Source organism: Ailuropoda melanoleuca, chromosome 3 (genome assembly GCF_002007445.2).
Source record: "Ailuropoda melanoleuca isolate Jingjing chromosome 3, ASM200744v2, whole genome shotgun sequence".
In the NCBI taxonomy this organism is placed as follows: domain Eukaryota; kingdom Metazoa; phylum Chordata; class Mammalia; order Carnivora; family Ursidae; genus Ailuropoda; species Ailuropoda melanoleuca.
Genome location: NC_048220.1, coordinates 96872053 through 96898668, shown reverse-complemented (window position 1 = coordinate 96898668; position 26616 = coordinate 96872053).

Sequence of the window (26616 nt, the reverse complement as noted above, 5' to 3'; positions counted from 1 at the left end):
CCCCATGGCCCCCTGCAGTGCCTAGAAATGCTTATGTGAGATGACACTTACTTGCATTTCCTACACGCATCGGTATTATCAGGCAGTGTAGACTAGACAAGCTAGTCTACAGCTGAACATACATCATCACGGCTCTTTCCCATTTCACAAATATTATTTATGCCTCAAACAAATAGATGCCCATCTCCTTCCAGGAATAGTGAGATTTTGGTTTATAATCATTGTTTCCCAAATAAATGGGAACACCTGAACAGGTGTTCTCTCCATGAATTACTTAATTAAAATAGCTCCCTGAAGGCTGTCAAAATACCAGAGGAAGAGAGCGAAGCACAGAGATTTAATTTTGAGTAACTCCTTTATTAAAATGGAAGGGATCACAGTCTGGCTTACTTCAATTGGGAGACTGCATTAAAAGTCTATCAACGAAGAATGATGTCCTTCAATAAAGCAGTGTTTCCAAAGTGTGGCATGAAGACCACCGACATTAGGATGATTTGGGGGAACTTATAAAACATTCAGTTTCTTGGCTTCACCTCAGACCTACTGAACTCTCTGAGTGGAGCTTGGGAACTACATTTGAATACCCACCACCCCAGATAATTTCTGCGTACACCAAAGTTTGAGAATCAATACAGGGCTTAGTGATATTCTGATAGGGGGGAGTCTGAATGTGATGTTGTCTTCTGAAAACTCCATGTGTCTGAATATTGTTTATGTCTGCCTCCTCCATTAAATTGTGGGATCTGTGAAGATGGGCCAGTGAGCCCACTTCTATATCCCTAGGAGCCAGCACAGTGCCTGGCTTACCCCATACCTACTGGATCAGAAACTCAGGGGGTCAGGCTCATTGACCTTTATTTTAACAAGTCCTGAAGGTGAGCCTGATGCATGCTATAGTTGCAATAGTATAAAAGAATCTTTTCAGAAAAGCTATTTGCTTCTTAAGAGTAGCAACCTACTGCCTTTTTTTTTTTTTTTTTTTTACCCTTTCCACTTCAAATTGAATATTCTTTGGTCTCTCTGCTACCATCCATCTTTTAAGATCAGGATGTATTAAATCCAGGCATGGTTTTAAGAAAAGGAAATGTTATCCCCATTTTACAGCAGAGGAAAGTCAGGCTCATAGGATATAAGTGACTTGTGAGGTCATACAGCTGATAAGGGACAGATCCAGAGTTTAATTCAAGATCTCTTAGACACTAATGCCCACAGTCTCCTTTATTCTTCTACTGGTTCTTCAGGTCCTGGCTGTTGTTTCCCTGGGCTGAATGAGGACTCTTCTGGGAGTTAAGGAGGGAAACTGATCTCTTTTTACTTCACTAGTAGCATCATCTGGAGGACATCTGTCCTGTGGGACCTTGTGTCTAACTAGTTTCCTGAACATCCTCTCTAGAAGTGGTCTAGAGGGACTCACCAGGACTTACAGGCTGGAGAGTCAGCCTGATTATTGTGGGATTATCTCCCCTTGCATTCACCAAATAGTCTTTAAAAACCATGTGCTTTTCCTTATTCTATTCCAATAACCAAAATAAGTCATATTTCATGAACTGGAGGAAACCAGAATAGGCCTACTGGAAGAATAGTCACTGGGAGTAAATCAACATTTATGCTGAAGGCCGATTTGTGTGCTTTTTCAAAAATCAGAGTTATGTGGGAGGTCATGCTTGTTTGGTCCAGAGCAAAGTAGTCAATATTATTCATTCATTCACCCTCTATGCCTATTTAGAACTCACAGTTGTATGAATCCAAATAAACAATGGGCAATGCAAATATAGCAAGATGAGTGCCATGACAAAAGCAAAGGCAACATGCTGTAGAAACATGTAACAGGCAAGCCAACCATGTTTGGGAGTTGAGGAAGGCTTCCTGTAGGAAGTGGTATCTAGGATCCAAAGATTTTTATAGGCACTACCAGCCAGGGAGTGGGAAAGCAGAGAAATATAAGGAGGAAGAAGGGATTTCTCAGAAGAAGGAACTGCCTGTGAGGAGTATATGGCAGAGTCAGGCCATCTAGGTCTTGTAACTGTTCCCCCAACATATTCCTGCCTTAGGGGAACCCAAACCAAGACAGAGATAGAATACAGACTTTAGTCCAGGCATTCAGGGTCTTGGCATTCTCATTATTCTTATTCATCACCATCATCAATATCATCATCATTATTACGTTAATATGAGAGCCTCCGGGATCTCGGGCTGCATTAATGTAACTATGTATTCAGAACAGGGAGAATGGAGAATCCTGTTCTCTTCTTCTTAAAATACATCTGGGGTTCACTTCTGATGGCTCCACCTAAAGAGGATCTTGATAAAGTATAGTGTGTACAAGGTAAGAAATGAAAAATAGCTCATGAGGAATATCTAAAAGAACTGGAAGGCTTATTCAGTTCTTAATTGCTATTATTGAAGGAGTGCTTCCATGACATCCAATTGTAGGTGGTCCATAAAACTGTCATAGCACCTTTTCAACTGTAAGTTTCATTGGGGTAAGGACCAAGTTTGTCTTGCTTACTATGGGTTCCCCAGTGCCCACCACAGTGCCTGGTACATAACAGGAACTCAATGGGTATTTGTTGAACGAACGAATGGCTGGGACACAGTTCCATATTAACTGCAACGCTTTTCCAGACTCTGTATTATTCCCACCATTTCCGAAGGTGGTTTTTTTCCCTCTCAACTAGAGATTCAAAGCACATCACATCATTGTGGCTGGCTTCCAGGGTGTATCTGTAGACAAATCCTTTAAGAAACTTCACCTACAGGTAAGATGCGGTGTCTAATGGTTCTACGGTATTGCTTGGGGAGTTTATCTTTCCAGTCTGTTTTATGCATCATGAACCAAAATATTTCATTGGAATCAAAGATGAGAAAGTGACACCACATTTTTCAGATCCAAAGGCCTGGGAATTGACCCCTCTGCTTAATATACTGCTAAGTGCCCTGAGCCTGCACAAGAGGAAAGTGGGTATAAGTAAGATTTTAATCATAGTGCTGAGGGGTTCAAAGCACCCTGAGCAGTTTTCTGAACTCCTTGAGCATCAGAGCATTCTTCCAAGGGACTTTGGAGACCATTTGGCCCAACATCTTCATTTTTTTATATAGGTCAACTTGAATCTCAAAAAGTAAAGTGTCTTTTTCCCATTAAAGCATCCTATTAGAGGCAGAGCAGGTATCTTTACTCAAAGACCTGTCTTTTTTTTTCCACCATGCTCTGCTATTTTTTCCCCTATTCTCTCTTCTCCACCTGTGTTAAGATAAGTATTCACCTGGGGCGCCTGGGTGGCACAGAGGTTAAGTGTCTGCCTTCGGCTCAGGGTGTGATCCTGGCGTTATGGGATCGAGCCCCACATCAGGCCTCTTCTGCTGTGAGCCTGCTTCTTCCTCTCCCACTCCCTGCTTGTGTTCCCTCTCTCGCTGGCTGTCTCTATCTCTGTCGAATAAATAAATAAAATCTTAAAAAAAAAGATAAGTATTCACCTTCCTCTAAAAATCAAAGATGGGCAAAAACATTAAGCTGTCTTTCTTCAATTTCCTCTTCGAGAATCATGTCCTTTGAGGTCACTTCTTTTCATAAACAGCCTATAGCTAATTTCCCCTCCTCCCATTATCTCTCCTTTGGGTTTACTCTTTAGCCAAAATAGCTTATTTAACTTATAACGATCATTTATATCTTGGCTTTCTGGCAGCCTACAGCAAAATAACAGATGCAGGAGAATCAAGTGTAGGAACGCACGCTGAAGATCTGGACTTTCAAAGAATAAGAAAATACTCAGTTTCCATGACTTCTTATTCATTTTCTAATATTCATGTATTTAAATACATAAAATACAGTGCTCATTTCAAGCAGCTGCTCATTTATGAAGTTTTTGGCGCCAGCCACCAAGACTTGAGTTTTTGAAAATCGAATGATTGGTGCTCTTCTTTTTAATCTCAATTTTTCATATTCATCGTATGAATGCTTATTTGTAACAAGATCTAGGTTGCAGGCTAAATGATTTGAAGACTAAAAAGCTTCTCCACTTCATGTTATATTTCCATTAGCCTATTAAACAATCTAGAGTCAGACACATAATCTTTTTCATGAAGGCATTTGTCCCAGGAACCTCCTATAAAATAAATTCAGGACTAGCACACCTAAGATGCCAGGAATCATCAGCTATTGAGTGAACAGATTAGTTTTCCAGGAAACCAGTTTTTACCTTGAAAATTTGAAAGTATAATTCCTTTCATAAATGGAAAGCAAGACAGGTAAGTTTGGATACATGGACATTTGGAACATAAGTCATTTTTACAGTGAAAGAGTGGGTAATCTGAGGAACACTGGTGGGGAGAGTGAGTAGTAAAAGGATACTTATGAGGTTACTTTAATAAAACTTACATTCCTCCTCATTTTGCATAGGGACAGTCTGGATAGAAAAAAGAAACAACTATGAATCTTCGAAATTTCCACTTCAATCATCTATTTTATTTTATCACCAAACACTTCATGACCACTTACTATGTACAGGCTTGGTGGGCAACGTGTGGAAAGAAGAAAGAGAGGCAAAATGTTTGGTCTCTACATTGTTAAATTCATAATATAGAGATGGGGGAAACACATAACTAAGGGATGCAAAATAGGACAGTTACATGTAATCTGCAATAGAGGAGCATGTTTAAAGTGAGGGCATGAAGAGGAAGAAATAATAAATTTCGACAGTGTCAATTCTGTTTCACAGGCATCTCTGTGTTACCTTTCGGACTCTATTTTTAAGGTTAGGGAGAAGAATATCCTTCCTTTAGAGACAACGTAGCCTGAGAAGTAAATCGCCCTCAAATGATCTTCAAGATTGAGGACAAATAGGTGTTTCCATGTCAGTCCTGCTAGGACAGTTTCTCTCTTGAACGTGAAAGCATTTTCAACTTATATTCTTTACTAAATCGTCACTGATTCCCTTTATAGGACACCACCAAGAAGCTTTTGTGATCTCCATCTTTTCCTGTGTCCTCACATCATAGCTCTCTCCTTTGATTTCAACCTGTTGGTACAAGGGAAACTATGGCTTTTCTGTATTAGACCAAAAATGCAATTACTGGGCAAATAAAAATTCTAGTACAAAGTTAAGACAGACTCCGGAATTCAGGTTTTTAACTGTTTCACTCTTCCAAAGGAGCCTCAGATGGAAACATCTGGTCCTAGAAGTCTTCAGCTGGATTTTTAATAAGTGGCAACATATTTTGAAAAAACCTTCAAAACAAACCCTTCTATTAATTCTTACCTCAACTCACTGCTTTTATTTTATTTTAGCATTGTGAGCCCTCAGTCAAATCATGCCAAGTGTCGAGGTTGAGCAGACTTGAGAGGGAGTCTTTATCTTACCTTTCTAAGATCCAGTATTAGGATGAGAAGTCTTCTGGATCAAAAGTTCTCTAGAAAAGTCTGTTTCTAAGAAAAAGTAGTTGGAGGGCACTTGTGATGAGCACTTAGTGTTATATGAAGTGATGAATCACTCAATTCTACACCTGCCATATGTGCTAACTTACTAGAATTTAAATAAAAACTTGAAATAAAAAAAAACCAAAAGAGAAAAGGTAATTGCTTATGCTGAGTTACAACAGTGTGGGGCAGGGTACAAGCATTGTCTCTGTAGATTAATGCTTAGTGTTTCCTCTTGTTTTCTCTCACAGGTTATCTTTTGACTTCTTGTTTCATTTGGGCATTTTCTTTTGTCCAAACATATCTAAGGAATTGACATTAATTTTCTGAGCATTGGGCCCACAGTTTCTAGAGGGTGGTTTTCTATCTCATAGGTAATTCCAGATATCACACTTGGAGATGAACACATTGACCACTGTTCTATTCATTAGAGGGAAAATGTATTTCAATTTAGGAAGAAAGAACTTTAACTCTATGCTTCCAAGGATGATAGGTGAGAAGGGCTGCCCTGAGATTTGAGAGTGTTGTTATGCTTTATAGAAGATGAGACATAAACATAAATCCTGCTGTAATGCCACAGAAGAGCTTGCTCCTCATATTTGCTTGGAATAGAGCTCTGTTACAGTTTGAACGCATTTCAACCTTGATGCTTGAAATATTAACATTTTATCCTCAAATCTGCTTACAAATCACAAATCATGGTAAATATTCATGGATCATGCTCTTTTGCTTCCTAGGAAAGTATGAAGACTAGAAAAAAGCCTTATGGGGTCAGAACTTGGGATGTGGTGGGAGATAAGATTGAATATCAGCAGAGGTAAGCTGGCAATAAATTTGAGTTTCCATTTGTGGAGCATGGTTACAAAATAACTTCAAAGCACTTTCAAGAGATGAATGATGCTGGAAAAAGTGAAGCCGAACTTTCTGGCTTTACTCCAAGCACATACAGGCATGTAGGCTGAGATGCTAGAGAATCCATAGCCGTAGTGTCTCATATAACTCCGTGCCTTGCCCTTTGTAGAGTGCTTTAGAATTTTTCAATCACTCGTCCATTTTTTTTTGTTACCAGATCATGTGAGATGTATTATTAACCCCATTTCCAAGATAAAGAGACTGATGTTATTTGGTTTTAAAAGACTTTCCCATGTTTATAAGGCTAATAACTCAAAAAATGAGACCTGGATCTCAGACCCATTGACTACTCACTGGTCCAGGATTCATTTAGGATTCAGATAAAGATACCTCTTCCTCTGCAGGCCCTTCTGTCCACCTAAATCTGGGTTGGGTAAACATCTCTGGGCTCCAAAAAGTACCCTATAACAGCCTAACTCTTATCACAGTGGCTTATAATGAATTATTTCCTTGACTTTATTTTCCACTGGACTATGAGCTCCATGAGAGAAGTGGCTTGTTTATCATTGTAACATCAACACGTGGGGCCTGGCACATAGTTAATTTTCTTTAGGTGAACTAAATTCCAACATTTATTTTGCCAAAACAAGGAGGACAGTAAAGGTCTTTTAGGTTGACACACTCCAAATCTGGATAGAATGGGTGTCTCCCAATAAGAACAAATTACTGGTGCTATCCTCTTAAATATCTCATTGTAGATGCCCAAGGGAGGAGACTCAAAAATTCTTTTTAACCCAGACCATGGTTCTGCTTTGGGAACTGAGCCTGTTTCATTCTCAGCTGAAGGGCATTTATACGCAGTTGCTAACTCAAGCTGATAAAGGAACGAGAGATCCCCAAAGTTCTCTGAGCACAGAACCTTTCTTGCTTTCACTCACCAATACTCACAACTTTGCAGAAGAGAGATATGTATATTTAACTCTCTAGAAGAGCTATACCTGTTCCCCAAACCAGCCGTTCTCTGCCAGGCAGATAACTGTGGTGATGAGGTTGGTAGAGGTGCCAGATGATCTCTTCTCGTCCCACATGGAGAAGGAGTGAACATTGAGTGAAGATAAACAATGAAAATATCCATTTAAAATCCATAACCTGTGCAATTCAAAATTGGAAGTGGGATTTAGGACCTCACTCCCCTTTGGAAATTTGGAAATTCAACCCCATTTCTATGAGATTCTCCAATGTGACCAGCACAGCCAGAGTTGGCTGGACTCCTAGGTGCAATGCATAGTCCATCTGTTTGGTGTGAGCTTGGAGAATGAGTTTTGTGCATGGGACAGGTTCCAGTTGAATTTGAATTTCCTACAGATATTGAAGATGTGATTGTAAGTCCTGAATTCAAGGAACCCTAAGAGTTAGAGAGTCTCACAGTGGGCCATCCCTACCCCAACTTTTTCAGTCCATACACAACAGTGGTTCAGAAAGATAAACTCTACTCTAAGGCTGGTAAATCCAGCTTAGCACAATTCCTGGCTTATAGTATGTATTTTAATAACTATTTCTTTAATGATAATAATAGTAGTAGCATATCTTTAGTACTTCTATACATCAGGTGAGAGGCAAAAGTACTTTCCTTTCTTCCTTCCTTCCTTCCTTCTTCCTTCCATTTTTTATTCCTTTCTTCCCTCCCTTTCTTTTGCCCTTCCTTCCTCCCATCTATCTTCCCTCCCTTCCCCCTTCCCTCTCTCCCTCCTTCCCTTCCTTCTTTGCCACAAATGTTCATTGACTTCCCACTACTATCAGGTACTTTTCTAAGAGCTCTGGCTATAGTAGTGAACAAGTGACATTATGCACCTTAAATTCTAGTCAGAGGGATAGTAATAATCAGGTAAACAAACAGCTTCAGATGGTGACCCAGGAAAGAAGGACTACTTTTCTTTGAGTGTACAGGGAAAACTTCTGTTTGAACCATTTGAACTGACATCCTTTTAATGGGGAAAGTTTTTCAGACAGATGAGTATTCCGAGATAAATGTCCCATATGAACCAGACTTGTTTGTGAAATAAAAAGAAGCCAGCATCTCTGGAACAAGATGCACAATGCGAGAGAGTATTTCATCCATGAGGTTGGAGAAGAAAGCAGATGGCAGATTATACAGAGATGTTGTATGCCATGGTGAATAGGGTTTCAGTGCATTATCTTCTTTAACCAACACAACCACCCTGAGATGTAGGTGCTGTTTGTAGCTCTATTTGCAGAAAAGAAAAGTAAGGTTTACAGAGGTGAGGTGGCATCAGGGTCACACAACTGGCAAGTCAGAGAGTCCAGATTTGAACCGAGGCAGCCTGACTCCAGAACTTACTCCACTGTCCCAATGTAAATCTAGACATTATTTACAGTACCTTAGAATCACCCCCTTTTCACACGTCCAAACATTTATCCTTCCATGTTCCCATTCCCAACATGAAACACCAAGTACTAGCATGGATATGGGAATTGGAGTCAAACAACTTTAGCTTAAAAATCTCAGCTCTGCCTTGAATGGCTATGTGAACTTGGTAAGTCATCATTCCTGGGGGCTTCAGTTTTCTCATCTGTAAAATGACGGTAATACTATTACTCTCTTCCCACATCTTAGGGTGTTATTTTGAGAATAAAGTGATAATTTTTGCATGGTAAATGTAATTTGCTCATGAATTCTTAACTACAGACTAAACCAAACCAAACCAAACCAAACCAAACCAAACCAAACCAAACCAAAACAAACCAAAACAAACCAAACCAAACTACTACATAGCTCCATTTGCCACAATCTTTCCTTCCTCTTCCCTCCCACACTCCTGTCTGGGTTGCAGACCACTATTACTATCACCCAAATCTTCTTCTTCTTTTTTTTTTTTTAAGATCTTATTTATTTGACAGAGAGGGAGAGAGAGAGCCAGCAAGAGAGGGAACACAAGCAGGGGGAGTGGGAGAGGAAAAAGCAGTCTCCCAGCAGAGGAGCCTGATGTGGGGCTCGATCCCAGAATGCCGGGATCACACCCTGAGCCGAAGGCAGACGCTTAAGGACTGAGCCACCCAGGCGCCCCATCACCCAAATCTTCTGAGTCAGACTCTGCAGAGTCTGGAAGTCAGGAAGGCAGGAAGGTACATTTTAACACGCTCCCCTGATTCTGCACAAACCAGAGTTTAAGATCACTGAAATAAACCATGATCCAAGATTCAAGGGGATCTTGGTCGATGTCTCTATCAACCTTAGAAACTGAAACTATACTTGCAAATACACACAGTATTGGGGTTACGTGGTATTTTGGATCTTTTCAATGCTATTTCAATGGTATTGCAGCCAGAGGTTTGGTAGTACATTAATCCTTCCCAGCTACTGCTCATCTTCCATATTCTCCTGTCCTCGTGACATCCTTATGTAAATTATATGCAAAGAATAATAGCCAAATGGTATTTAATGTTCAATGTGTAATAACTTCAATACACAACTATGTAAAGCTGGTCTGATTCACCTGTTTACATTCAAGTCCTAAAATTTAAATCAGATGTTGACACCTCAATTTGAATCTTCAGTAGACATTTCAAATTTAATATGTACAAACCCAAACTCATTACTGTTCCTCTAAATCTGCTCCTTCAATAACATTTCTCATTTGGGAAAAAAAGCATCTCTATCCTTCCAACTGCTCAGACTTGGAGGGATCAGTTACTCTTCAATTTCCTCATGGCTGATAGCAACAAATCATGTTGATTTTATCTTCAAAACATATCCAAGGTGCAAGTTCCCAAAAACCCTGCTGCCACCGCTCTGAACTGAAACATCAACATCTTTTGCCTGAGGTTTTGCAAGAGCCACGTACCTGGTTCCCTTGCTCCTGTCCTTACAACTGCAAAAGTCTATTCTCAACAGAGAAGCCAGAGAACCCGTTAGAAACCTGAATCAAGTTAAGGTCCAGTCTTGCCTTGCTATCTAGAAGTAGAAGTCCTACAAAACCTTTAATAAGTCAAAATAGCGTAAAGCAAAGAGCATGTCCTACTTCCCAAATGTTCACACTAGGCCACGTTGCTTTTAGGAAAGGCCTACATTCGTACAATAACAGCTTTTCTAATGAAAGCAAAAATTCTCTTCGGATTTCTCTGTTAACTAAAATCAGATACTAAGGTAAATCATTCCTAAAAGTGAATTGATGTAACTCAAACTTTTGGAAAGCAGGGATACCTGTATCTGTGGTAGGCTGAATAATGCCCTCTAATAGGTCCATGTCCTAATTCTCAGAACCCATGAATGTTAACCATATATGGCAAACAGAGATGTTGCAGATATGAATACATTAAGGATTTTGAGCTGAGGAGATACTCTTGGATTTTGGTGGGGAGCTGATGTAACTACAACCATCTTTATAAGAGGGAGCTGGAACAGTCAGGGGAAAAGGTGGTATAACAATGCAAACAGAAACTAAAGCCACATGCATTGAAAATGAAGGAAGGGGCCAGAAGCAAAGGCATACAGGGACCACTAACTCTGAAAAAAAAGATAGGAAACAGACTCTCTCCTCACAACCTCCAGAAGGAACCATCCCTGCCAATACCTTGACCTCAGTCCAGTAAAACTGATTTTGAAATTTTGGCTTCCAGAACTGTAAAGGAATAAATTTGTTGTTTAAAGCTGTTAAATTTATAGTAATTTGTAACAGCAGTAATAGGAAACTAATACAGCTCTTCTTTATTCCCCCTAATCCTGAGTAAAATCCAGTCATCACAATGACACCTAAGCAATCTGTTCCCACCATCCACCTCCTAACCCAGACCTCATTTCCTATCACTTTTCCCTTTTCTCACTCTGTTCCAGCCACTTGGCCTCCTTACTACTCCTCAGACACCCAGTCATCCCCCCCTGCTTTTTGCCTTTGATCCTTTCCATATCTGTGGTGCCTTTCTCCCACTATAGTCACATGATTGGATTTTTACTTCCTTGGGTATTGTTCAACTGTCATCTTCTCATTGAGGGCTTTCCTGACCACTCTACCTGAAATCAGAACAATTCTTTTCACCCCTCTATTCCCTGACCCACTTATGTGCTTTAAGTTTTTCCAAAGCACTTACCACCATCTGAATAACTCTAGGTTTTATTTATTAAAAGAATATAAGATCTATCTTTCTGTGCTTGTACATGGCTAATGCCTACCACCCACCATGATGTTGCACATAGTAGGTGTTCGAAATATTTTTTCTATTTGGAAGGAGCTGAAATGAATAAAATTCTAACCCAGCACAATGATTTGGCATGCAGACAGAGAGCAATGGCTAGGTTCCAAGAAGAACCCTGACTCAGCTAAGTGAAAGTTTTATGAAGTTTAAGAAGAGGAGAGGCAGCTGACAAGTCCTGCCAAGGGAAGTCCTAATCTGATTTACTAACCAAGCTGTGTGTAGTGGAAGGCATTGAAAGAGGAGCATAACATGGGTTAAGGTCTCTAAGCCATTAATATTCATGGCAAAATTATTTCTTGATTTCTGAACAATTATGTTAGCAATTCCCCCCATTCCCTTGAAAGGAAACCTGGAAAGGGAGTACATAGAGATGGGAGTTAAATTTTCTTTCCCCTGTATTGGGTTATTTTTCATTTCTTCAGAAAATCTCAAGGAAATGAATTAATGAGGAATCCACAAATTTCCAGACTTTCAATGACAAAGGATGATCTGGGAGCAAAGCTCAGCTTCCTTTTCAGCATAAGGGTGTATTCTGTGCAAACTAAGAGCTCCTCAGTGGTCTCCCATTAGTAGTGGCATAATATACCACATTACATACACACATCACACTGTACAGTGCAAGGGAAATTGATACCTTTGGGACCTAAGCCAAGAATAGGCTCCAAAGCTGGCTGGAGCAGCTGCAGGGATGGCAGACAGTCTAGCTTACCTGTCAGCTCTCAAATAGTTGCCTGAAGCTCTGAGTCCTCATCTAGAAGCAGTCGGAGAAAATGTTATGCTGAAGTAGCGATGCTGGCCACGAGCAGAGAAAAGCCATGCATGTCACAATCTTGCTTGCTTTGAGTTAGAGAAAACATTCGGGAGATTAGTATTTGCAAAACAAACTAATGGGAACCACTGTGTAGTTTACATGCCTTTCTCTTCCATGGATTGCCACTCCTGCCTAATATCCTGTTAGGAACAGAGAAAACAAGTTAGAATGGGGTTAACGGACCTGGCAGAATGTACACAGTAAATGAATGAAAGAGCAAAAAGTCCCAAGGTTTACAGCAACTCTGGTTATCATCAGTGACTGCATGTGACATATTGAAGAATGGGACCTCACAGAACAGTACTTGGTGTGGAGCTTCCACGAATGAACAAAAACCTATTTTCCTCATCCTGATCCATCATTTCTCACCACATGTGCTATTTATCAGAAAATTGGCTTGCTAGTCACCAAATATGTGATGGTTATTGATAAGACAAGAAGACAAAACTGGAAGGGAAAAGGAAATCAGGCAGCCAGAAAAGCACCCTGCCACTAATCTTCTTCATTAAGTGGTGGATTGCCTGAGCCTTTCTGTTCTTGAAGTTGGCTTTGAGTCAGCCTCCTTTGGAGACCTGCTGATTGTGTTACAAATATGGGTTTGACGTGTAGCAGATGAGGATTTTTCAAAACACATGTCCAGTGAAGAGGGAGGTCACAGCTTAAATGAGATCAACACACGTTCTTGGCTTGGCTTACGTGGGAGGACCTAATATGTAAAATCTCCTGGAGGGTCCTGCAGATACATCTGAGAACAACCTTATATCTTCTTATTGACCTCTAGATATTCAGAGTCCCTTGCCACAGGGGCCCTTCCTCAGGTTCTCCTGTGATCCGTCAGGGTGTTGGTCTCTTCTGTCAATTCCCAAGTATGTTTCTATCATCCTCCCTCATCATTTCTCCACCCTGAAATTATCTGGTGGATAATCCTGGCAGCTGGTCTCATGCAATGCTGCTCTGGGTAGTTGCAGAGCTTCTGGTGGTAGAATCTTTTCCTGCAGCTTTTACTCCTGATGGTGGGGAGAGTGAATGCCAGGTGACCAGGCAGAACAGATGGCCTCACTTTTTGTCTGTTTCCTATTTAAAATCAGGTTCTCCTCTTCTTATGTGATGTATATCGAAAGATACTCTTCCTAAACAATATTTACTTACATTAATTGTTCTTAGACTCTGGTTTGCCCTGGAAGAAAATTTGGATGTTACAAAAATGTTTTAAATATATTTATTTTATAAATTAAAAACACATGTGGTGAAGTAAATTCTAAAAACACACAGAAAGGCATGAAATAGTAGATAAAAGTCTCTTCTCTCTCTACTTCTCCTAAAGGACACTGATAAACCGTCTTACGTATCTCTCCAGAAATGCATTTCTATTTATATCTATACCCTTCCATCCTTTTTCTAATTCCAAGAATTGGGCTAACACTGTGCATACTTGTCTACAATTGGCCTTTTATTTTTAATAGTAATTAATTTTTTGCTGTGGAAAAGCTTTTTATTTTGACGAAGTCTCAAAAGTTGATTTTTGCTTTTGTTTCCCTTGCCTCAGGAAACATATTTAGAAAAAAGTTGCTATGGCCAATGTCAAAGAGGTTGCTTCCTGGGTTCTCTAGGATTTTGATGGTTTCAAGACTCATATTTAGTTCAACACATTTTGAATTTATGTTTGTATTTGGTGTAAGAAAGTGGTCCAATTTCATTCTTTTGCATGTTGCTGTCCAGTTTTCCCGACACCACTTGTTGAAGAGACTTTGCCTGCTTTTGAAGATTAATTGACCAGATAGTTGTGGACTCATTTCTGGGTTTTCTATTCTGTTTTATTGATCTATGTGTCTATGTTTGTGTCAGTACCATACGGTTTTGATCACTACAGCTTTGTAATATAACTTGAAGTCTGGACTTTTGATGTCTCCAGCTTTGGTTTTCTTTTTTAAGGTTGCTTTGGCTATTTGGAGTCTTTTGTGGTTCCATACAAATTTTAGCACTGGGTGTTATATGCAACTAATGAATCATTGAACACTACATCAAAAACTAATGAGGTATTATCTGTTTGCTAATTGAACATAATAAGAAAAATTAGGATGTTTGTTCTAGCTCTGTGAAAAATGCTTGTGGTAGTTTGACAGGAATTGTATTAAATGTGTAGATTGCTTTGGGTGGTATAGATATTTTAACAATATTTATTCTTCTAATCATGAGCATGGAAGTTTTTCCACTTCTCTGTGTCATATTCAATTTATTTCATCAGTGTTTTATGGTTTTCAGAGTACATATGGTTTTCAGAGTCTTTCACCTCTTTGGTTAGGTTTATTCCTAGGTATTTTATTATTTTTGGTGCAGTGGTAAATGGGATTGATTTCTCAATTTCTCTTTGTGCTGCTTCATTATTGGTGTCGATTCTGCACAGTGAAGGAAACAATCAATAAAACTAAAAGACAACCTAAGGAATTGAAGAAAATATTTGCAAATGACTTATCTGATAAAGGGTTACTCAAAACATATAAACAACTTATAAAACTCAAAACCCATAAAATGAATAATCCAATTAAAAATGGGCAGAAGACATGTATAGACATTTCTCCAAAGAAGACATACAGATTGCGAACAGACACATGGAAAGATACTCAACATCACTCATCATCCAGGAAATAGAAATCAAAACTATGATGAGATATTATCTCATATGTTTCAGAACAGCTAAAATCAACACAAGAAACAACAGGTGTTGGTAAGGATGTGGAGAAAGGGGAACCCTCTTGCACTGTTGGCTGGAATGCAAATTGGTGTCGTCACTCTGGAAAACAGTATAATAGTTCCTCAAAAAGTTAAAAATAGAACTACCCTATGATCCAGCAATCTCATTACTAGGTATTTACCCAAAGAATACAAAAATACTAATTCAAAGCGAAACATGAACCCCTTATGTTTATAGCAGCATTATCTACAACAGCCAAATTATGGAAACAGCCCAAGTTTCCATCAATTGATGAATGGATAAAAAATAGACCTATATATATAATGTAATATTACTCAGCCATAAAAAAGAAGGAAAACTTGACACTTGCAATGACATGAATGGAACTAGAGAATACTATGCTAAGAGAAATAAGTTAGAGAAATACAAGTACCATGTGATTTCACTCACATGTAGAATTTGAGAACCAAAACAAATGAGCAAAGGGAAAATAAAGAGAGAGAGAGAGGCAAATCAAGAAACAGACTCTTAACTATAGAGAACAAACTGATAGGTATCAGAAGGGAGCTGGGTGGAGGATTGGCTAAATAGATGATGGAGATTAAGGAGTACACTTCCTGTGATGAGCACTGGGGATTGTATGGAAGTGCTGAATCACTATTTTATACACCTGAAACTAATATTACATTGTTTGTTAACTAACCAGAATTTAAATAAAAACTTAAAAAAGAAAACCTACACTGAGAATCCACAGCATGTACATTTATGTACCATTTTGTAGTGCACTAATATAATATTTTTATGTCATTAAAACTCTTAAAACAAAATTAAAATAAAAAATAACTTATCTTGGAGATGGTGTCATATAAGCAATATAATCTTATACTCTAGTCTTTTATTAACAACGTGATATTCCATCACATAGATGTACCAAAATTTAACTCATTAGGTTCTTAGAGGTGGATATCTGTGTTATTTCTAATAACTACCATCGGTTTTTTGCTAAGACAAACATTTGCTACTACAAACATATGGAGGTGGAGGTGTGAACACCCCTGTACTTGGCTCACTTTTGCACACATCTAATAGTTTTTTGAAGACTTTGCTCTCCTATAATTCTTTAGCATCTTACCCTGTTTTATTTTCTTCATAGCATTCAGTGTTTTCTTTCTTCTTTGAACATTTTTTAAAAAATTTAAATTCAATTAGCCAATACATAGTACATCATTAGTTTCAGATGTAGTGTTAAACAATTCATCAGTTGTGTATAACCCCCAATGCTCATCACATCATGTGCCCTCCTTAATGCCCATCACCCAGTTACCTCCCTTACCTCCCCTTTAGCAATCCTCAGTTTGTTTCCCATAGTTAGAGTCTCTCATGGCATTCAGTGTTTTCTAAGCTAACCCATTTATTTCTATTTACTTCTTCTCCCCCAAAATTAGAATATTGAGGTGTCATAAGAAGAGGTGGTATTATGTTATTCATCTCTGTATTACTAGTACCCCGAACAGTGCGTGTGACATAGTGGGTTCTCAATAAATATTTGTTGAATTAAAAACAAAATTAACCACAACATCTCTTGTAGAATGAATTTGACTGAATATAACTGAAAACTACAATGTACACTGGCTTAAACAAAAAGGAAATTGATTATCTCACAAAACTGGAAGCGTAGCAATATGACACGTTCCAGGCACTTATTTATTTATTTCCCTAGGCATTTTTGATTAGTGCCTTAATATAGTCACTGAAAACTTCCCATCTTTTTATTCTGTCGTCTTCAGCATGGGCTTTATTTTATGCATAGTTAAGATGGCTTCAGGATTTGTGGGCACCATCTCCAGATGTGATAATGCCTAGAGGAACAAAGTAGATTATCCCTTTCTGTATTTCTTTCCTAGAAATAATAAATTCTTTAGAAATCCCCAGCAGACTGTGTTACAGCATTTTATTAGCCAGACTAGTCACATGCACATTTCAGTGTCCATCATAAGCAAGGGATGTGGAATTATATGGCTTGGCTTAAACTAATCACCTTGAGTGGAACTGAGATAGTGGAGTCAGCCATAAATATCCACAGTACTTGAGTCCCGGAGTCAAGCTAACAGTCCTGGTGTTCTGGGTCTCTAAACCTGGCCGTAGGTAAAGTGCAAGCAGTCCGTTATAGAATGTAATTGGGACCAAAATAGGAGGTAGACATTGGTGGATTTAAGGAGCTAAACTGCTCTGTAATCGTGTAAGACATTTTCTGTGATGGAAAGAGAGGTACACATTTCCAGACTGTATTTTTGGGGGGTATAACTTTACTTTCTATGTCTGGGCTTAGACATAACTGTGATGAAAATCAGTGGCTTGTTCTAAGGTGACATGGGCATTTTTATTTGAACAGTAGCCCACAGACAACAGAGGTCGAAACAGAAGACTTCAGGAAGGTTGTGTAGGCATGGTTTTCACCGTAGACCAAGGCAGCTCATCTGAAAAACCAAGATCGCATTGGTTCAAAACATATCACAGAACCAAACCATGCTCACTGCTTCCATCCCTACAAATTTAGCTGAAGTCTCCTTCATCTCCTGCCTGGACCATTCCTGCCTGGTGGTGTGCCCTTCTCTTGCCTGCCGTCAGATGGTTTTCACATAGCAGCCAAGCAAGCTTTTAAAAATAAGATCAGTCATCATTCCCTGCCTCAAATCCTCAAGCAGCTTTTCATCCCCCTAAGCATAAAATGCACTCCCCTTGTCCTCTCCACCATGAGATGATGCGCATAATCCTCTCACCACTGTACTACAACCCCATGGATGCTGGTCTTTCCCTTTGAACATGCCAAGGCATTTTACCATCTGAAGGTCTTTGCACTGGACTTCCAGTTTGTCACGTGATTGCCACCTTCAGATTATTCAGGTCTCACCTCCAACATCACATCCTCCATAGGCCATCCCTGAATACTATAGTTAAAGTAACCCTACTCCAAATCTTAGTAACTCTATCTCATGTTTTATTTTAATTTGTTCAGTGTTTTATCACTACATATCTTACATATTTATTTGCTTACTAATTAATTTTTAGTTTCTCCCAACAAAAAGGTATATTCCTGGAGGATAGAGCTTTGTTTGGCACTTTATCCACAGCACCAAAAACAATAGCTGGCTTAATTCATATTTGAGTGTTTAATTAATATTTGTTAACAACAATGCCAACATCTATTTTTTTAACTCTATCTACGTGGTACTTTCACACTGCATGTCACATATGAAGGCCCAGAGAAGAAACGACTTCATAGCAGGCTCTCTGATTTGGAGAACAGAAAAGAGTGTGGCTTAAGGCTTACAGGCTTAAGGACTTTTTGTCAAATATTTAAAGCACTACCATGTGGAACAGTGGCTCTGAGGTCAAGTCACTTCAACAGGACCAGTGGGTAAGAATTAGCAGACATTGACTTAGACTCATACAGTCCACAGAAGTTAATCCCCAAATTGCCAGATCAATTTCTTCCTCTTGTGAAAGGAGTAATTCGTTCTTGCTGAGAGTGATGCTAAGTCAATCTATTAATAAAGGGCTGGGAGAGAGAGGGCAATGGAAGGGAGAAGGGAAGGAGGCTTAGTGGGAGCAGAAGAAAAATTTTCGAAAGGGAGGATAGTGATTGAATAGCAGCATACTAAGAGAAAAAGGTGGGAGAAGAAAGGATTTTGTGATGTATTTGGGTCCCCTTTAGGGCAGATAAGTGAAGAATAGAATTCCTTTCTCATTATTTTTGAATAGTGACTATATTTTTCGAATATAAACTCCCTCTGAGACTGAATCAACTGGGTCCCAGGATGATAATGGTTACATTATAAAATACACTTTAAAACAACTGACTGAAAGTGCAAAAAGCTGCCTGATAAATAAGTTAGTAGCTTGCCATTTGAAATTTAAGCAGAACGTCAAAGACAATTTGCAGGAAGTGAAAGTTTAGATTACCTTCTGAAGCCTGCTCCAATTCAGCAGACTATGGCTCTAGTCTACTGACAGGCTGGAGGAGCTTCTGGGAGGGTAGAGAAGAGGGACCATTGCGTTTTCTTACAGATGGCTCCTGGGTGAAAGTTGGCCAGTGTGGAACCGTAAGTGGGTATAATAATGGGACTCTGATCATTTCTGTTTTCCCATCTAGAATTTCATGCCAGAATCACTTGAGGGATGTAGAAAATGAAAATGGATGTATCAGGGGACAGGACAGGAGAGGAGGAACTGAGTTCAGTTCTGTCAGGGTTGGGTGTGTGACCTCGGGTCAGTCGCCAAACTCTGTGCACACTCTCTCCTACCACTTACACACAGGGGAATGGTATTCTGTGTAGAGAAAAGGTGTTCTGGTTCAGGAGCTGCCCTGATCTCAGCACAAACTGGGCCCAGGTGAGCTAGTAAGCAGGTGATGGGCCAGGCACAGAGAACTGGGAAGAAGGGCACTGGACTGTGGCTGTGTGTGTGTGTGTGTGAACTTGGGAGTCCCCTTCCCTCTCTGGGACTCACTCTGTTTGTTGGGAATAAAGGGGGCTAGACAAGACACTCTGAAGGCTCTCCTAACTCTGACAGTCTATTTAGCAAAGTTTCAGGTCAGTATATTTTGCTGTTGCATAATCCTCAGAAAGCTAAAATTTAGAATAAAATTGGGATATGAAAATAAGTAGAGGGTAGCATCAATAAATAAATAAAAAGAATTGGTTCAGAAAGCACCCATTAGAGAATGGAAAATCATAAACTTGGTTAGACAAAGTAACTTTACAAGTGGCCACAAAAGAAAGGTGAATTCTCAGCAGACTCTTTCACTACAAGTATCTCGGCAAGGTGGAGAACTGTAGATGAGGAATCTCTTTTTCCCTTCTTCCTTACTTTTCATGGCTGGTCTGAAAATTGGATTTTCCTTAACACACACACACACACACACACACACACACACACACACACACACACACACGTTCTCCATGATCTACCCCAGATGTCTTTTCTACTTTATCTCTTTACCATCCCTCCTGATCTTTTATGAAGGTGGCCACTTTGGACTCTTCCACAAAGACTGTACTTCGCTATCTGTATTAGCTTGCTCAGGCTGCTGTAACAAAATGCCACAGACTGGAGGCTTTAACAACAGAAATTTTTTCTCTCACAGTTCAGAAGCCCAAGATCAGGGTGCTGGCAAATTTGGTTTCTTCTGAGGCCTCTTTCCTTGGCTTGCAGATGGCTGCCTTCTTGCTGTGGGCTCACATGGCCTCTCTCTGCTCTGGTGTCTCCTTCCTCTTCCTATCAGGATACCAGTCATATTGGATTAGTGCCCCACCTTAATGACCTCATTTTAACTTAATCCTTTCTTTAAAGTTCCTATCTCCCAATACAGTCATATTCAGAGCTGCTGGGAGTTAGGACTTCAACATAGGAATTTTGGGGACACAATTCAGCTCATACCACCATCTCGCTGACATTGTTCAAATGCTTGCCTCTTAGAATGTCTTGTCCTCTTTTCTATATTTCAAAATCTATGCATTCTTTAATTCCATCTTAAAAATCCCCTTTATCCTTCCCTTTCATTTATCACCCCTTCCTCTGTAACTGGCTTTTCTTTTAATTGAGGAAGTAACACTTGTACCTGATCTAACAATAAAAGCACAAAACTGCTATCATGTAAATGATAGTACTCTTTAACACCTACAACGCCATCCAGAGTGCCCCTGTGCCAGCAAACAATTAATACTTGTTTTTGAAGACTCTTGTCTGACCCACAATACCATTAAGCCACACTGTCTAGAGAGAAGGGTAATTCTAACTGAAGGATGGACAATGACATCCTAGTCTGTCGCATATGCTCTCACACGAGGCCTCTCCCCATTCCTGATGATTAGGAGTGCTCCCTGCCTCGGCCATGGAGCATAGAGAAGACTTAGGCTCCGTGAATCACACAGACTTGGATTTCAATCACAGCACTAGCACATACTAATTGTGTACTTCGGACAAACTGTGTCACCACTTTGGGTCTCTATTTACTTGTCCATTATATAGGAGCAATAACTATACCTTCTCCCGGAGCCCTAAGATGAAAGAGGTTGCTTGTAAAGTGCCTTGTGAATGGCGCCCAATAGTGCTAAGGTTTGCTGCCTTCCGGGTCCCTTCAGGACTCTGCAACTGCTTCCTCACTTATGGAGGCTTTTCGGCTCTCAGTGTGTTCTGCGGCTCTTTTGAGGTCAGGACCCATGTGGGTGCAGTTTTATACCTTTGAAGATCCACTAATTCTAACTCAATGCCTTTTTAGGTGATTAATAAACACTGAATGAAATTTAAAACTGGATTTCTCCGGCACACAAAAGGCAAAGCATCATGTTTTGTGGTGGAAAGACGTGGGTGGGTAACCCAGTTCTGTCACCTAATTGAAGTGTGGCCTCAGGCAGGTCATTTAAACCTCTCTCGTTCCCAGGTTCCTTATCTGTAGAATGTGGGTAGCCATCTCTCCCTCACAGGGCTGCCTAGAGGAGAACCGAGGGAAGCATCTGAGCTGCTGCAGGAAAGAGTTACATAGAACTAGGATGATCTTTCTTAGTTTCTGTTTTCCCTTCACGTGAAATTCTCCTTTTGGCTACACAGTGTCCCCATTCCTCCTATTTGTATGCCTTTCCTCATATTGATAGCTCACAATAATCAAGGGCTGGGAGGGGGGAGATAAGAAACTGAGGTCTGTGCAAATGTTCTAAGAGTCATTCTTTTCCTAAATTCTGACAGTTTCAAACTGCATTCTTACAATTTTCTGTTCTACTGTCACACTGACTTGAGTGAATCATCTCTATGATAATCATTAGAGAGAAAACTTCACATGATAATTTACTTAATGATAGAATCCACATTGTTCTGCACATGCCCATCCTCCTAAAATACAGTCAGCAAGTGAGAGCAGGACATCTGTCACTTAGTGATCCATTTGGTGCTACGCAGTATCTTCCGTGCAAATTCTCACGGTCCAGGTCTCTGGTACCTCATTTGATATTCTAGAACCTTCCATCTGACCACCTCTAGGGGCAAAGCAGCAAAGCACACTTTCTGACCTGATCCCATGTCTCCATCTCTAAGGTCATAGCCTGAGTTGATCTTAATTAAAAACAGAGGGAGCAGTCTTGAAATAGAAGTCAGGGAAAGCCATCAGGCAGGCTTGTGTTAGGAATGGGGGGTGGGCAAATGTTTACCAAGTTTGCTCAAGTCAGAGATTCTCAAACATTTTAGTCTCAAGACTCCTTCGCACTTATAGAAATTGCTGAGGACCCCAAAAAGTTTTGCTTTATGTGGATTATATCTAACAATAGTTATCCCAATTAGAAATTAGAAGAAGTTAAATTTTTTAAATTTAAAAATAGCGATGATAGGGGCGCCTGGGTGGCACAGCGGTTAAGCGTCTGCCTTCGGCTTAGGGCGTGATCCCAGCCGTTACGGTATCGAGCCCCACATCAGTCCTCCGCTAGGAGACTGCTTCTTCCTCTCCCACTCCCCTTCTTGTGTTCCCTCTCTCGCTGGCTGTCTCTATCTCTGTCGAATAAATAAATTAAAAAAAAAAATCTTTAAAAAAAATAAAATAAAAATAGCGATGATAAACTATTAACATCAGAGAGAGTATCAATATGCATCATAGGTAGCCTCTGGAAAAGTCTACTCTCAAAAAAGAGTGAAGTGAAAAAGGCAATAATGTTTTAGTACTATTGTAAGAATAATTTTGATCTCATGGACCTCCAAAAAGGGTCTTGGGGAAACTTTCAGAGCTATTGTTCTAGGCAAGTACACTGGAGATTAGAACCTGAATGTATGTGTTGTGTGTGTGTGTGTGTGTGTGTGTGTGTGTATGGGCACATGCATGTGTTTGTAATATACATGAATATATGAATACATGAATACACATGAATATATATGAATATGTATGAATACAGATACTCTTTCTTTTTTGGTAATAAAAGCACATTGTGTTTACTGTGAATTACATATTATTTCACATTTTTTATTTTATTTAATTCCCATAGTCCTCATGAGAGAAGATATTATTACTATACCCATTTTACAGATTAAGAAATGAGGCACAGGAAGGTTAAAACTCAAAGTGAGGTCTGATTTCTAAGATAAATATCAGGAAAGAACTAATGCAAATCATTGTGAGGGTACTCTAAAGCATGTAGATAGAAAACAAAGAGACTTGGGGAACACTTTTCTGCAAATAAACTCCAGGCTATGGGTTATTCGGCCTTGGAGGATGACGAGAGTAACTTTCTGGTTAGGTTCTAGAGAGACAGAGAGAGAAGGCTATCCCAGAGGCTGTTGTGTGCTGTCCACGTCCCTCTCAGAGCTAAGGGACTCAGATACTCAACTGCTGACTACTTTCAGTGAGTTCCTCTCTTGGAATTATTCTCTATGAGAGAATCTAATTCAAGTTCATGCCTCTTCCCCTGGGGCAGTCCAAAGCCAGGATGGGTTAGCAGGTGTAGACTAGCCCTTGCCTCAAGGCAGGACAACTCTACAAAGCCATCCAATTCCAGACCTCTCATGGGATCTGAGTAGGACTTTTTTGCTTGCGCAGAAAGATATTACTCAATGCTTCCCTTTGCCCAGCACTGCTTTCTTCACCCGCCTGCAGGTATTGATCCTGAGGCATCATCTTACAATCAAATCTCCCTCTCTGAGTCCGTTTCCCAGGGGAACAACCTAAGACACATTCGACAGATTCCTAAACTTCCACCATTCAACACAGTTCACTCCAATTTCTCTTAAATAATAGGTCTCTGTAGAGTTAATATTAAGCCTGTTTAAACTCAACAACCTGTGGGACTAGTCCTGACATATGCTTATTCAGCCTTCCAGGGACAGTCTTTTCGTTCTGTGTTGGACACTTCTAATTTTGAGAGTTCTTCCTCCTATTGAATGGAAATCAGTCTTCCTGGTGTCCATTCATTGTTTTATTTTCCAGGTAGGGCTTTCAAGGTTGACTCATTCATTCTTTCATGAGGGCTGTCCACATTACTATCTGGGTGGATTTTTTAAACTGGATCTATGAGGACTTCATCACTGTCAGAGAACTAGACCAGACAACATTTTAGGTGTTTCCTTTTCCTGAGGGTTTCTGATTCCAGGAAGATTTTTCTGGTAGGCTGTTCATGACAAAATGTCCTGCCTTTTCCAACCTCCACCCTCCATGCAGACTTAGATGCCCCAGGCTATAAAGAGGCAGTGGCAAAACAAACTTCCTTCTAATTCTTCTTTTGTTTTCCATTATGGTAAAAGGAGGGTGAAGATTTGTGGCCCCTCAGCTCCATGGTTTTCAGTTTGACCCCATATATCTCCTTTCTTATAAACCAACAGTTTTGTGCAGTCTCATCTTCCCTGTTGTGCTCTGAAAGTAGGGCAATTGTCAGTGTTATTTTTAATCATGTAGCACTCAGGAAGATAATGATATTGATTAAAATGTGAACCAAAGAAAGGTAATTATCTTGGAGAGGAATACATGGAAGAAGTGTGTCTTGCCTCCGAGGCTCCACTAGGTGGCATTTTATTAAAGTAGTACTGTTATTGTGCTTATTAGTGGTAATTGCTCAAGCTATTATTCTTAAAGGGACAGTAGTAAGTTCCTTGAAAATTTAAATGACCATATTTCCATGGGTAATTATAGTGATGATCCTAAAACAAAAGTTTGTTGTATTTTTTAAGATAAAATATCCAGATGTGTGCCTGTCAAACCTAGCTTAAGCTAAAAAGACAAAACTTCTAAATAGGTGAACGGGATTAAGAGGTACAAACTACCAGTTATAAAATAAATAACCAACAGAGATGAAAAATATAGCATAGGGAAAATAGTCAATGGTATTATAATGTTGTGTGGTGACAGACTACAATTATCTTGGTGAGCACTGTATAATGTATAAATTTATAGAACTGTCAATTTATGGTCATACATGTGAAACTAATATAACATTGTATGTAAACTACAGTTCAATTAAAATAATTAAAAAAAAAAAGATTTCTAACCTAGTTTCTGACCCTAATTTATTGTGCGGCTTTGTGAAGTCACTTTCCCTCTCTGGGCTGATTTCTTCCCCTTTGAAGTGAAAAAGAAAAGTCAAATAGACAGTCTTCTGAGGTCTCTTAACTTCTTTCATTAATGTGTTTCAATTATAGGTTTTCTAAAATACCTTCATCACTAAGTTTATAATACATTCAAAATGCAACCACCGGTTTGTTTATAAAATATTTTATATGAAATATTGTGATTTTGACTATTCTAAATTTTTATTATTTTAGAGAGCCTGTGAGAGGCATTTCTTCTCTCACTGAGTCTTGGAATCTTTTATTTCGAGCCAAACAACTTTAGCAGCTGACAACCTCTTTTCTACCCTTTCAAGTTGTTGTGGAATGAGTTTCTTTGAAACCTAGAGGAACTCATCTGAGAGAGCAAGAGAGGTCTTCACAGATAATTGTAAGCATTAGACAGGTGACAGCCCTCAACTCTTGTCCAGTTCTGCAAAAATAAAATAAAATTAAATTAAAAAACTCTTTTAAAGTTCCTATTTTCCAGTACCTGAACTATAAAAGATCCCGCCAAACAGAGGGTTATAACGCTTTACAATATCACGGAATTTTTTCCTATCTTTCTATCTTGATGCCTTAAAAAAACAAAACAAAACAAAACCAAACCAGGAGGGATTGTGCCTGCAGAGCCCATCTCCTCTAGGCATATGAATTTGGGCTCAGGGGAAGGCAGCGTTAACTCTTGAAGTGCATGACTGCTCTGATTTGCCCTGAATGAGGCCCCGTTAATTCTGTGGTTTGAAATCTCCCTCAGCTTCACCACTCTCCTCACCCCAAATTCACAGACCCTAGGTCTGTCAAAGTTAGAAAGGACTTTGCTGGTTGCCTGGCTCCATGTTTTTCAAAGGGTGCTCCATGAATAAGGACCACTGTGGGAAAAAGAAATGTCTCATCAAAGAAGTTTTAGAAAGGCTGTAAAGAATATTTCCCTCAAATTGTCACAGTGCACATTAGCATTCTTTGGGAATTCCTACAAGAAGAGAACCTATTCGTATAACCCATTGTTTTGCATACCTCTGGAATGCTTTGAGGGATATAGCTCTAGTTTAATTGTTTTATTTTTTAGATAATGAAGAAACAGAGATTAGTCAAGAATAAAGTCAAGAATTTCATCACAATAAAAATGGAGGGGCATAATTGGGCTCAGAACCCTGTATCTCCTAGCTTTAAGTCCTGTTCTTTCCCCCTGTACGTTCTAATTGCAGATCCAAATCTAGAACATCTTCTACAATTTTACTAAGTGTAATATGGATTATACACATTTTAAAACAAAAACGGGCCTCGTTAATGTTGATTATTATATTACTAATGAGCGAAGTAAGTATTGGTGATATTCAGTGACCTTCTCAAGGTTGTATTTGCTCCATGTCTGTCTAAGGATAGATAGTATCTATGATCATGTCATCTGTCTACTTTAACCCATACCTTTGAATTAAGAATGAAGATTACATCTAAGTTATTCTATACATATATCATTGTCAGCCATTAACAACTTCAGCTGAAAAGGATTGCTTCTTTTGCCTATCAGGGGAATGTGACAACAGGACAGACAAGTTTTGA